Genomic DNA, 12,728 nt, shown 5'->3' with positions numbered 1-12,728 from the left:
TACAGTTCAGATAATATCAAAAGCGGTAAAAGACAACATTTAGCACTTTTATGCAAAACATGTAATAAAGATCAGATAATAAAGCCAAATATAACAATTATTCTAAGCTCGAATTCTTGGACCCTGAACCAGTGGTTCTGGGTCATACTCCCCAGCAGAGTCGCCAGAGCTGTCACACCTCCTTTTTGCGCGCCCGCCCCGAAGGGTTAAATGCGCGGGTGGAGTTTTTCCAGTTTAAGTGACAATATTCGAAAATGGGATTATTTATTTAATTCAGAGTCGCCACTTGGGAAAGGTTTGGCTTTTGGTGTCCCAAGTCACCGGTTTATCTTAAATCTCAAATCGAGGAAATTTTCGACTTTTCCAAATGAAGTCTGCGAACCAGAAATTCTAAGTAAGGAATTCTGTTGACCCGAGGGAAGGTGTTAGGCACCCTCGAATCCCGTGGTTCTAGCACGGAATATCTGATTTAAATACATGTTGTGACTTATGTGCTTCTTATTAGATTTAAACCGCTTTTATTATTATCATTTATTTTTTATAGAATTGCAACGTCGTAAAAATGCATCTCAAACCACGTCACAATCAATGCACCCGTAGTTGTTAACACATTTTGACTCCGTTGAGATTTGGATTTGGGTCACATCAATGTGCACCCGAATTTAAGAACATAATTTACTTAAACCGTGCCTGAAAAGTCTAGCGCGTTATTATTTTTGAGAAGGCCATGAGATTCACTAAATGGCCTAGCCCGAATTCTAAATATTATGATTAGTTGTTGAGGGCCCCGCAATTTGTATTTTTTATTTGGCGAGGCTCGTCTCATTATTTTTAGAAGGGTATCCTACAGTAACTACATTTCTATTATTTTATTTCCAGAGATAGAAGAAAGAAAAATGTATGCTAATTGAAGTATATACTTCGGCCTAAACCAAACTCCTATCAATTTCTGATTAATTACTTTTAAAGTAAAAAGACGTCATGCCTTACGAAAATGCTTCGGTCGAACAAAAGATTACATATGAGATAGATGAAATGCAATACTTAATCCGAACATTTCTTAATCTGAACTTAACTGAACTTATTTGGACTAGATTAAAGGATAACTGGCGAAGTAAAATGCTTTAATTTGACAAGGAATCATATACGAGCTAACGAAATACAACGCTTAATCTGAGCATTTCTTGTGTTGAACTTAACTAAACTTATGTGGACTAGTCTTACTAAAAAAAACTAAATGAAACAGAAAACAGTATTGTGTAAAGTCGAAATACACATGCTTAAACTAACAGACAACTACCGAGCTCAAATACAAAAGGGTAAACTCAGTCGGCTATCAGTACATTCTTTCGAACTGTTGAACCATAAACTAATCAATTTCCACAGGCCTGTTAATGTACTATGAATATCACAACGAATACTTGAACATCTTCACCCTTTTTCATTTCATGCTTTCAAACTTTTTCAATTACATCAATATGGGACTTGAAATGTGTACCTGGAAATGCTGAAAATGCAAAGGAGAAGAAGAAAAAGATGTGGAAATCAGCAGCCAAAAGAAACAGGACTAGCAAATAGCAGCAGCACAAGGCAGCAACAAACAAAGCGAACAACAGAACAGGCTCAAGTGCAGAAATGCAACTATGGCCAATAGAAAGAAATAGCCAAATGAGAGCAACACCCAGTGGAGTAGAATCAGAACTCCAAGCAGACCAAACCAGTAGTAAACCAATGGAAAACACTTGACTGAATAGACACAACTGGAACTTCAAAGAATCAGAATTGATTTCAACAAGTTGAACAACTGAAAACCCAAATAACAAATAGGAAGAAGCAATTTCTGATTGTAGATTGTATACTTTCTATCTCTTAACCTCCCTCTATCTGTGTTTTCCTAAAATCAGTTCTATCCTTTTCAATCCTCTCAGTCTAAATATCCCTCTATGTCTGTATCTCTTTGTATGTCTTTCAAGCTCTCTCTTTCAAAACTCCTCCCAGTGTGTTTTTGTTTTTTTGTATTTTCTGATCTCCCTTTTATAAGCCTTCATATTACCCCTTTTACAACCTGATAGATTATCACCAATACCCCTCCCATGTGCCTCCCATTTTCCATCCCAACTTTAGCTAATTAAGTATTAGACCCCATTCACATTCCCTGGCAGATTCAACTTTTCCATTTTATTAACTAAAAGCAAGTATGGGCAGTAGAATATATCTGACAGCATATGCTGTCAAACCATTTTAAAATTGAAAGCCCTTTTATGCAGGAAAACAGGCTGTGCACAAGGCACATGAGGTGCACCAATGCACATGCTGTGCTAAGTGCACATGCCCTCCATTTCAGAACTTTAAACAAAACATTCCTTTTACATTACTGATTCAAATTGACAACTATAAGTAAACAAACTGAGTTCTTAATTGATCCAAACAATGCTTAGCAGAAGTAGGTCGACTTGTTATTGCTCGGATAACTGAAACTAATTGACGACACATGTCGACTCGACTATATTAGCATTAACATACACAATCGTAGCCAAAAATCAGACATTTAAACAGTATTGATACATGGTTCGAATTATACTGACTAAACAGAAATGCCCTCGAGGAGTCAACTAGTCAGTACAAATTTGGAATACAACCAATACACATGTCTTATCAGAATAGGAGGGGTTCAAACAAACATAGTGGTTCAGGCAAGGTGGACAAACAGAAGTTGGTAAAAATTCAAAGGCACAAATTGAAACAAAACATGAACAGACATTTAATCACTCACATGGACCAAAACAAATAAAGGGAAGAAAGAAGACTCACCTCAAATCTTGAAAAATCAGAAACCTTGACTCGGACTTGGACAGACTTTCTTAAGGCTGAACGGACTTTAATCGAAGTGTTTCTCAGATGAGAAACACTTCGATTAAGGTCCCTTAGAACTTAATTTCTTTGGCTCGAATGGGTTTGAACTAGTGACGAGGAACTACAAAGTTCCAAAACTCAGATTCGGGATTCATGCTTCCCTGGTTAGATTCGGACCAAACCAAGTATGGTTTGGTCACGAGGGGGGTCTGGGGAGTGTCTGGTGTGAAGCTGGGGTTAAACTGTGTAGATCGAGTTTTGACTCGAATCTTCAAATGAAGATTCGAGAAGGTGGGGAGGGATTCGAACTACATGGTTAACAGATCCATGTTCAGGAAGGCAAGGGGATTCTAGGGTGTTAAGGGGAAGGTCACCGGCGTTCATGCCGCCGGTTTTCATGGTGGGGGATACAGGGGCGGCTCTAGGGTTTGAAGGGGATGAGGTTGTGAAGACGAAGGTTGGGGTTCAGATAGGGGGGGGCAGGGTAGGATTATGGGCTTATATAGTTAGTGGGTGGACGGATCTCGACCGTTAGATCAATTTAGATCTACGGTCTGGATCTGATGGTTAAGTGGGACGGTGTCGTTTCAAGTGTTGAGGGTTTGGGTTCGGTCCGGGTCTAAACGGGTCGGGTTTGTTGGTGGGTTACGGGGAATTGATCTTGGCCGTTGATCACTCTGAGATCAACGGCCCAGATCAGGCACGATCCAAACGACGTCGTTTGGACACCCTGGGTACTAAGTGGTCTGGACCGGGCAGGCCTGGGTTTTGGGCATTGTTTGTTTGGGCCAATTTTATTGAATTGGCCCAATCCGGAAGAAGAAGGGGTCCTTTCTCTTTTTTTTTATTTTGACTTCTTTTCTTATTTATTATATTTTTTTTATTATAACAATACAAAAATAAGTAAAATCAAATTAAAAATAAACACCTAGTACAATTATTTGCACACACATTAAAATAATTCAAAACAGGTAAAATTAAACAAAACGAAATCACGGACAAAGATGCTTGTTTATGCTTTTCTATTTAAACCGTGTTACGGTTCAGATTATGCATGACACGTACACACATTTTTTGAATTTTGTTTTAATAAAGTAAATAAATAAAAACGGGCCAAAGTCACAAATAAATCAACAAAGTGCCGCACAGAAATCCAAAAATTGTACAGCAGGACCAATTTTATTCTTTTGGAGCGACTATCTCGCAAAAACAAAAATCACGTGCTCACAAACGTCCCTAAAGGCTTTCTACGAATATTAAACATCTTTAATATCTAAGTTATAAAGCTAATACGAGGGCCATGCAATTTCATTTTTTTTCTAAGTACAGTGCACCTCGATTTATTTTCAAAAAGGAATTACATTCAAACGGAAATAATCATTGGAATTCTCGACTTCTTGAAACTGTTGCGACACCCGAGATTAAGGAATTCAAATGAGCACAATAGTATTTGGTTACTGTGCTCTAAATATGGCATCAACTTCATTAAATCAAGCTTCAATTGAAAATTAGAATAAAAGGAAAGATCCGACACCAATTGCATTCTATTTTTGAATAATAAAAAATTGACTATGAAACAGTAACCAAAGAAACGTGCATCACCACCACAAATCATGCAAATGAAGTCCATTCCATTTATAGATCCCTTTTATACTTGGATCTCAAACACCAAACATAGAAATAGATCAAGACTCCAAATATGCATACTGTTTTTACATATATCCTGCGTACCCCCATCCTTATGCTATTTAATACTCCTACTTTTACCTACAATGCACATTGATTAAAAGGAAGATGCTTATTCTTTGCATGCACGTTTCACCTTCCTCTTTTGACTACAGAACTGTAATGGTAATTTAATAAGCACTTTCACAATAAAATCCCATATGCAATATTTTTAGCTTTTGAGATATTTTTAGTAATGAAATAAAATCAAGCCAAAGAGACATGTAAAATTTAGTTAAATACTTTCAGACCCCATACGCCAATATTTATCAAGTTACTTTACTAACTAAATAACTTATATGCTAAATTTGACCAAAACGAAGACATTAATTACAAGTAAAATTAATTGAAATCAAGGAGATAGAAAAATGCACAAGATCAGATCTGGAAACAAAAATTCAAATATGAACATAGTTCATCCCAAATTCCTATCAAGATGAAGTTTACATACCTATTAAAAGTGAATCAAAACTAAATCCGAAACTGAAAAATGGAGTTCAACAATACTAAGCAGCAAGAAGAGTTCCTTTCAATGCTTCCTCCAACCCAGAATCAATAGAACAAACCCAGAAGATGCTTAAGGAAATCGAAAAAAAACTAAGAAAAAGCTGAAGAATTTTTTTTTATTCTGATTCTGCCGTCTCCTCTTTTTTTTTCTTCTCCTTTTCTTTTAACCTCTAATGTGTATTTATAGCCCTCTCCATAGGGCAACAAATCAAAATTTTTAAAATCAAAACCTACCCTTAGCAAATCTGTTTGTTACTTAAATTTACCTAAACTTAGCACTATTTACTCATTCACACCCCCTCTCTCACCTTCCTAGAACTTTCCTAGGTGGTTATCAGATTATTCTTTGGTCCTAAAATGCCCTAAACACCCTTACTAACACTGGTATTTACCTCTCCAAAAAAAAAACTCTCTTATCCTTAAAACAGATTGGGCCACAAACCCAACAAATTTAAACCAAACTCACACTCGTGGACTCTAGTCCGGATGGAGAAAGGTAGAAAAATGATTGACTACGGCATGACCCCAAATAAAGAAAAAAGAACGGCAACAAACATACTGCAAAGAAAGAAAAAAAACGTGATAAGAACAAAACAGAACAAAAATGAAATACTAAATAAAGAAAGGAAAAACGAAACAAACTGGACAAAAATTCTAATGAAAAGGAAAATAAAAATTACATCTTAATCTCTTTTCCTCTTTTTTTTTACGCAGCAATGAAAAAAAACTATACAAAGAAAATTTTAAACTCCTTGCATGCATGACTTGCTCAAGTCTTCTTCGTCAACCCAAGGACGCATCTCAAACAAAATATTTTTGATCAAATATGAAAATAATGACACAAGTATGGCCTAAAACAAATTAGTGGCTAATACTTTGTGTCACTATGTCCATTCTTGCCCCAAAAAAAAAAACGCTCCAGATCCAAAAGACAAGAACAAAAGAGGGACAACCTACTCATTTGGATAGAAAAACAAAGGATTAAAACTTTGGGCGGATTTGAAAGCCCTGGGCGGCGGCGCCGCCAGCTTGGAGGAGTGGGAGTTTTGGGCGGCTAGGGTTTGCTTTAGAGGGAGATGGAGGAGAATGGGGGGTGATTTTTAGGTTTGGGGGTCTCTTAGGACACTTATATGGGAATTGGGGGATTAATTCCGGTCCATTGTATCAAAGATGGATGAAGGGTTGTGATTAAACGATCCAAAACGACGTCGTTTTGGAGTTTTAATGGGATTTGGACCAAAAATGGGAGTGGGCTGGGGCGGGTCCTGTTCGGTTTTGAGGAAAATTGCTTGGGCTGCTACAAATTCGGCCCAAAATGTAAAAAAATCTGATTTCCCTTTCTTTTTCAAAATCTTTTCCTTTTCCTTTTCAACTCTTTTTTTTTCTAATTCCTTTTTCTTTTAAAACAAAAATAAAACCTAACTTAATTCCTAACCTAAATTATCTTACCAAATTAAATTAATTAACTCTAGTAATTATCACAACTAATTAAATACCAAATTAAAGGAAAGCTAACAAAATTCAGAACTAAAAATTAAACAATGCCAAAATAAATCATTTTTGTGATCTTCCAATTTTGTAAAACAACCAATTTGTTAATTAATCCTAAAATGCAAAGTTAAATCCTAAATGCAAGATATTTTTTGTATTTTTTATGAATTAAAATGCACAGACAAAATGCAAACAATTAACAAACAATGCCACAAAAATCCACAAAATTGTAAGTACTGAAAGAAATTATTTTATTTTGAATTTATGGGAGTAATTCATATAGGGCAAAAATCACGTGCTCACAGCTGCCCCTCTTTGCCCGGAAACACAAAGAGTTTTCGTGCAAATATAAAGTGAGCGGATACGAGCGATTTTTGCCCGTTTGAGTACTCCGTGGGAAACATTTTTTGAAAGAGTTGACCGCACCCTGCTTCTGAGGTTGCCTACATATCCTTGGCTAAAAGAAATCAGGTCAGTGTAGTTCGGGAATGTCTGGTAGCTGGGACTACCATAAAGCTGTGATTTTGCTATTGCTGCTGCTGCTTACAAAAGTCCTATCTATATCTTCAACTTGATCTTGTAGTTCTTGTTGCCTTGTTGTCTTGTATTCTCTTGGTAAAATTCCTTTATTGCTGCCTTGAATTGTAGTCTGATATGTTTTCCCCTTCTTCAGGTGGGTGCCTGACTGCTGAACTTGATATGTATTCCCATGCTCTTCAGGCGGGCTCCTGATTGCTGAACTTGAATGTATTCCCCGCTCTCTAGGCGGGCTCCTGACTTCAACATAGACAAAACAAAAAATTTGAAAGCTAAAATTTTAAATTGTACTCCCTTGTTTTCCAGGCGGGCTCGTAACTGCTGACTTGAATTGTATTCCCTACTCTCCAGGCGGGCTCCTGACTTCAACATAGACAAAACAAAGAATTTGAAAACTAAAATTTTAAATTGTACTCCCTTGTTCTCCAGGCGGGCTCCTGACTGCTACACTTGAAAGTATTCCTTACTCTCCAGGCGGGCTCCTGACTGCTGACTTGAAATGTATTCCCTGCTCTCCAGGCGGGATCCTGACTTCAACATAAACAAAACAAAGAATTTGAAAGCTAAAATTTTAAATTGTACTCCCTTGTTCTCCAGGCGGGCTCCTGACTGCTACGCTTGAAAGTATTCCTTGCTCTCCAGGCGGGCTCCTGACTTCAACTTGAAATGTATTCCCTGCTCTCCAGGCGGGCTCCTGATTGCTGAACTTGAAATGTATTCCCTACTCTCCAGGCGGGCTCCTGACTTCAACAAAATAGACGAAAAACAAAGAAAATCTTCTGCCCCAGTTTGGTGGCTGGGTACAGATGGGAGTGTAAAATTAAATCATATTACCAAGTATTACTAAGAATTTGAAAGCTAGGTCCCATTATCCAGGGGGATCCTGACAATTGACAATTTGAAATCTAAGTTATATCTTCTAAAGGTGTGACTTTTGCTAAATCTTGTTACCTAAGAGGGTATTTAAACTACTCCCATTATCCAGGAGGGTCCTGGAAATCTTAATCTTAAAACTCCTAATTGAATCCTATCTCGAACATGCAAACTTCTAAGCTAACTTATATTCTTTTGGGATATATTTATGCTAGATTATGCTATTTCTGAACTTTAAACTAGGCCCCATTTTCCAGGAGGTCCTGAAAATCAAAAATCAAACATGTTTGGCGACTGCCTTTCTCTACGGAAGGTTTCTCCGAGACAATTGGAATTTTCTACCCCTGTTTAAATCAAAGAACATTTTGTCAATTTAAAATGGTGGTTAGTTTATGGCATTCGTGCTGAAGATCTTTCCACTGCATTGTTTTATTCTGAATGGCTTTCCCGAACTGGCCTTGAACCGCTTTGACTTTCTGACTGACTTTCAAATCCCATGACCTTTGACGAACCGAATGTTCTATACCCATGTTGTTGTTTTGCACCTCTGACCCATTTATCCGAAACTTTTGCATCTCCCATGACATTACCAAATCATTATACCTTACATCGTGCTGTCTTTAGTACGCTCTGACCACGTTGTGATTTGCAATTTTGGAAGTTGGTAGTGAGATTTGAAACTCTTTTCCACCTACTTGGGGAAAGACTGACATTAAAACATCTTAGACAAACAAACCCAAAAGAAAATGAAATGCAATGACTTTGCGGGTTAAGTATAAGAAGAATCCAAAACCAGATGACTGCTACAAAGGGAAAAGAAACAGAAACTTATCTGAGTGGACAGCTGGTACCAATGATCATGACATGCATTTTGGATTAATCGGCCTAATCTGTCCAACCAATCAACTTTCAGTTGCCGTACTTTGTCGCCTCAGAATTTCCATGACCTAATTACTTTAACCAAACCTTGACCTTGTTCATCCTGCGGTGCCTTGAAACAGTTTTCCACCAATAGACCTTTCTCACTTGTTGACTTTTCAACTCACTTTCGCCTCAAGGTGCCCGTGAGGGTTTTCACCAATAAGACTTTCTCATTTTATTTCTCTCAACTCCCGTCGCCTTACGGTGCCTGTGAAGGTTTTCACCAATAAGACTCTCTCATTTTATTTCTCTCAACTCTCGTCGCCTTACGGTGCCTGCGAAGGTTTTTACCAATAAGACTCTCTCATTTTTATTTTTCCTGCTTGATCCAGAGTGTTGACCCTAACATGAATTACCTTTACCATCTCGACTTGGCATTTCTCAAAGACTGATCAGAAGGTCTTTCTTTGGACCGTAATGTGGGCTTTTGGATAGGGTTAGAAAGAAAGGGTATAAAAGGCTCAAAACCATTCAAATGGGTTAAAGTTACAACTTTCTGAATCAGGTTTCTCACAACAACCACATTTTCTGCCCCAATTTCTTGCTTGGGGGCTTTTGGATTTTTGTTTGATGAGACCGAACCGTGAGGCTGCCTACGTATCCTTAAAAGGAATCAGGTCGAACGTAGTTCATGTCATAGAAATTACTTTGTTGTTGTGATTTTTCTTTTTCTCTTTTGCTTTTCTTTCTTTTTCTTTTACTGTTTTTCTCATTCTTTTCTCTTTTCTTCTTTTTCTTCATTCTTCTTTTTTTTCATCCTTTTCTTTCTCTTTCCTTTCTTTCTCTTTTTCTTTTCTTCCTTTTCCTATCTTTCACGCTTGTGTTTCTGATATTCACTACTGATTCCGAAAGAGGGGTAAGAAAGAAAATAAATAAGGCTCAAAAGGGGTGACGAGTGATAAAGTGTTTAGATAGAAGAACAAAACGCCTTCGTCATTTCAATCTTCAAAATATGCCAAATACAAACAAGTACAATCAAACAAAGAAATCATACATAGTATCTCTTGACTGCATCGGAATTGATAGCCATTTCTACACATTTCCCTTCTACATCTGTCAAATATAACGCGCCATTGGACAACACTCTAGTTACGACAAATGGCCCCTGCCAGTTTGGGGCGAACTTTCCTTTTGCTTCAGCCTGATGAGGCAAGATACGTCTCAACACTAACTGACCCACTTCGAACTTCCGTGGACGTACCTTCTTGTTATATGCTCTCGCCATTCTCTGTTGGTACAATTGGCCATGACACACTGCTTCCAATCTCTTTTCATCAATCAGACTTAATTGCTCCAAGCGGGTTTTGACCCATTTAGCGTCATCAATTTCTGCCTCAGCGACAATCCGAAGGGATTGGATTTCGATTTCTGCGGGTATTACTGCCTCCGAGCCATACACCAACAAATAAGGAGTGGCCCCTACTGAAGTGCGAACAGTAGTGCGATAACCCAACAATGCAAAAGGTAACTTCTCATGCCATTGTCTGGACCCTTCCACCATTTTCCGAAGTATCTTCTTTATGTTCTTATTGGCTGCCTCGACTGCTCCATTCACTTTAGGGCGATATGGGGTGGAATTAAGATGTATAATCTTAAACTGCTGACATGTCTCTATCATCAGATGACTATTGAGATTAGCGCCATTGTCCATGATGATTACCTTTGCAATCCCAAACCGACAAATGATATTTGAATGCACGAAATTGACCACTGCTTTTTTGGTCACAGATTTGAAAGTTTTCGCTTCAACCCACTTGGTGAAATAATCAATGGCTACCAGAATAAATCTGTGTCCGTTTGATGCTGCTGGCTCGATTGGCCCAATGACATCCATGCCCCAAGCAACAAAGGTCCATGGTGTCGACATCGTATGCAATTCAGATGGTTGGGAATGAATCAAATCTCCGTGCACCTGACACTGATGACACTTGCGCACAAAACTGATGCAATCCCGCTCCATAGTGAGCTAGTAATAACCTGCTCGAAGAATCTTCTTTGACAAAATGTACCCACTTATATGTGGTCCACAAACTCCGGAGTGTACCTCAGTCATGATGGTTGTGGCCTGTCTGGCATCTATGTATCTTAGCAATCCAAGATCTGGAGTTCTTTTGTATAACACCCCTCCACTGAAGAAAAATCCACTTGCCAATCGTCGAATTGTTCTTTTCTGATCACCTGTGGCCTGTACCGGATATACCCCCATCCTGATGTATTCTTTGATATCATGGAACCATGGCTCCCCATCAAATTCTTCTTCTACCATATTACAGTAAGCAAGCTGATCACGGACCTAAATCTGCAAAGGGTCCACATAAGCATTATCTGGATGATGTAACATTGACGCCAGAGTAGCCAAAGCATCGGAAACTTCATTATGGATCCTTGGGATATGCCTGAATTCTATTGACTGAAACCGCTGGCAAAGATCATGCAAACATTGTTTGTATGGTATGAGTTTCAAATCCCGTGTTTCCCATTCTCCCTGAATTTGGTGCACCAGGAGGTCCGAGTCACCCAAGACCAAGACTTCCTGGACACCCATATCCACAGCTAACCTCAAACCCAGAATGCATGCCTCGTACTCAGCCATGTTATTAGTACAGTAAAAATGAAGCTGAGTCGTAACAGGGTAGTGCTGCCCTGTTTCAGAAATAAGTACCGCTCCTATCCCCACGCCCTTCATGTTTGTAGCCCCATCAAAGAAAAGCTTCGATTCCGGCTTCTCGACTTGTTCCAAATCATCAATGTGCATCACCTCTTCATCAGGGAATAAGTTTTCAAAGGTTCATAATCTTCATCGATCGGGTTCTCAGCCAAATGGTCAGCCAAGGCCTGTGCTTTCATTGCAGTTCGAGTCACGTAGACAATGTCAAATTCTGTGAGCAAGATCTTCCACTTTGCGAGCCTTCCCGTAGGCATAGGCTTATGGAAGATATACTTCAACGGATCCATGCAAGAGATGAGGTAAGTAGTATAAGAGGACAAATAATGTTTCAACTTCTGGGCTACCCAAGTTAAGCCGCAACACGTCCTCTCAAGCTGAGTGTACTTAACCTCATAAGATGTGAACTTCTTGCTGAGAAAATATATGGCCTACTCCTTTCTGCCAGTGATGTCATGTTGACCCAATACACAGTCGAATGAATTGTCCAAATCCATCAAATATAGAATCAAAGGTCGCCCTGGTTCTGGCGGGACCAACACGGGTGGACTTGACAAGTACTCCTTTATCTTATCAAAGGCTTCCTGACATTCATCTGTCCACTTGACTGCAACATCTTTCTTTAACAGTTTGAAGATTGGCTCACAGGTTGTCGTGAGCTGAGCAATAAACCGGCTGATGTAATTCAATCTTCCCAATAGACTCATCACCTCGGTCTTATTCTTCGAAGGTGGTAGTTCCTGGATGGCATTGATTTTTGATGGGTCCAGTTCAATACGCCGGCGGCTGACCACGAACCCCAACAACTTTCCAGACGGTACCCCAAAAGCACACTTTGCAGGATTGAGTTTGAGATTGTACCTGCGAAGCCTTTGGAAGAACTTCGTCAGATCCCTAATATGGTCAGACTGCTTTCTAGACTTCACGATCACATCATCCACATACACCTCGATTTCCTGGTGCATCATATCATGGAATATTATTGTCATTGCCCTCATGTAGGTTGCCCCAGCATTCTTCAAGCCAAATGGCATGACCCGATCATTACCCGTCTTTTCTGCATCTTCCTCGTCCATTAAGATCTGATGATAACCTGCGTAACAATCCACAAAAGAGACAATCTCATGTTTGGCGCAATTATCAATCAAGATATGGA

At 38.9% G+C, this 12,728-nt stretch overlaps 1 long non-coding RNA gene across 1 annotated transcript; it reads right to left on the bottom strand.

Moving 5' to 3' along the window:
- Window positions 1-1,120: 1,120 nt before the first annotated feature.
- On the bottom strand, window positions 1,121-6,209 carry LOC142162830 (uncharacterized). The gene is made up of 2 exons (XR_012694292.1): window positions 5,030-6,209; window positions 1,121-1,507 (listed from the first exon to the last, which is right to left on the bottom strand). It is a non-coding gene; the product is annotated as an uncharacterized LOC142162830 (long non-coding RNA).
- Between the last annotated feature and the right edge of the window lie 6,519 nt (window positions 6,210-12,728).

The sequence above is a fragment of the Nicotiana tabacum genome, chromosome 8, assembly GCF_000715075.1.
Source record: "Nicotiana tabacum cultivar K326 chromosome 8, ASM71507v2, whole genome shotgun sequence".
Taxonomy (NCBI): domain Eukaryota; kingdom Viridiplantae; phylum Streptophyta; class Magnoliopsida; order Solanales; family Solanaceae; genus Nicotiana; species Nicotiana tabacum.
Note: the sequence above shows the minus strand (reverse complement) of the source record. Positions and strands in the feature narration are given on the sequence as shown.